Here is a 1,662-nt window from a genome sequence, read left to right on the forward strand (position 1 = left end):
CCCCCGGAACTTCATGCCTGGGATGCATGACAAGGGACCTGTGGTGGTGTGGAGATCAGGGTCAGCATCCCTGGAAATCCATGTGCGTGCAGCAGAACACAAGTTGCCAGTTTCTATGTTGGATCCCATGTGCAGACACACACTGGTCAGCAACCGCACGTGTTTGCCTGTCTGGGGAAGTGCCTGCATGCATGCACATCCCTTCTGCTGTGGCTCGGCAGCCCCATTCCCCCCGCCTCCCCTCCCCAAATGTTTATTTGCAGTTAATTTTCATGGATCCTAATGGCTCAGATCCTGACAGGGGGGATCATGCTTGCCTCTTCAGTCAGAAAGTTTGCAGAAAAAAATAGCCCTTTCCTGTTGTGTTTGGAGTAATAGCGTCTTGGTGTCCGGAGGGGAGTTGGCAAGGAAACAGGGAAGTTTATTAAGAGTAAGAGATTGAATTCCACCGGGTTTAATTGGAAGTGCTTGAGCAAGCAGGGGAGGGAACAGTCCGGTCCAGCCCCCTGGAAGCAGCAGCGCTGTCCCCAGGCTCCGTGCCTGTGGGGCTGGCTGGTCCCAAGGCCACCCCATCCCCTTGCCTGCTGGGGAAGCTGCAGGCTCTGGCTTGTTTGCATCCTCGCGGTCATCCATGCATCCCAACCTTGGCTTCCTACTCCATCCGTCACTAGGATCCCATGTGGGCTCTGGAAATGCTGGGTCAGGGGGGCTGCAGCTCTGAAGCGGCTGGGAAAAGGCAGTATTTGGGTCTGCATTTTACTCTGGAAGCTGGTTCAGGGCACAAAGCCCCGTGTGTGAGTGAGACACGGGTCCTGTCAGTCCTGTGCTGACCCAGTCCCCTCCCATGAAAATCTGCTGGGTTTTCTCCCTGGGTGGGGACAGCACAGCTCCAGGCTTGGGGCTCAGGAGTGACTGGATGGGTGCAGGTATCAGGTATGTAATTTGCAACTGGGATATGTTTTGGGAGAGTAACCTAAACTTGAGAGGTCTGCTCTGCCTTTCCATTTTAAAGCAGATGGGGAATGAATCCACTTCTGCATCCCAACACCCATGCTGTCCTTCAGGGCACAGAAAAGTCCTGAGGTCAGAATCCCATGGACCCAACCATCCCTCTGCCTTGGGCTGGATGCTGCCTGCAGGATGAGCTGCAGCACCTTTGTGCCTCCATAGCACTGATAATCACAGGCATGCAAAGCACTGTGGAAATGTGCCTTTGGCTGCAAAAAGAGCTGAGTCTCAAAAGCCTGATCCCCTCTTAGAAAAGCATCTCCTGCAAGATCTTCCTCTGTCCCACAATGAGTTGAAAGAGGTATCAGATCTTTGCTGATGAAGGTAAATGGGAGCTCAGATGCTTATTTCACCTTGAATTCAACTGATTGCTCTGCTGAAAACAAATTCCAAATTAAAGAACAATAAATAATTTATTACTTTATTTACTTTAGTTCAAAAAATTGCTTCCCCCCAAATAAAGATATATTGCTTCAAATTAAATGTTTCATTAAATCTGAGATTAAACTTTTGGGGGCTGGGGAAAGGAAGACTTTTTAATTTGGCTGAAAAGCGCCTTTTCCTGTTGCTTTAATTGCTAACTCTGGAAAAAAAGCGTCAGAAATTTTACAAAGTGCAGTTGTGCTGGTTTGATCTCTACTCCCCCCCCCCCCC

Source organism: Egretta garzetta, unplaced genomic scaffold, assembly GCF_000687185.1.
Source record: "Egretta garzetta isolate BGI_Z169 unplaced genomic scaffold, ASM68718v1 scaffold135, whole genome shotgun sequence".
Lineage (NCBI taxonomy): Eukaryota > Metazoa > Chordata > Aves > Pelecaniformes > Ardeidae > Egretta > Egretta garzetta.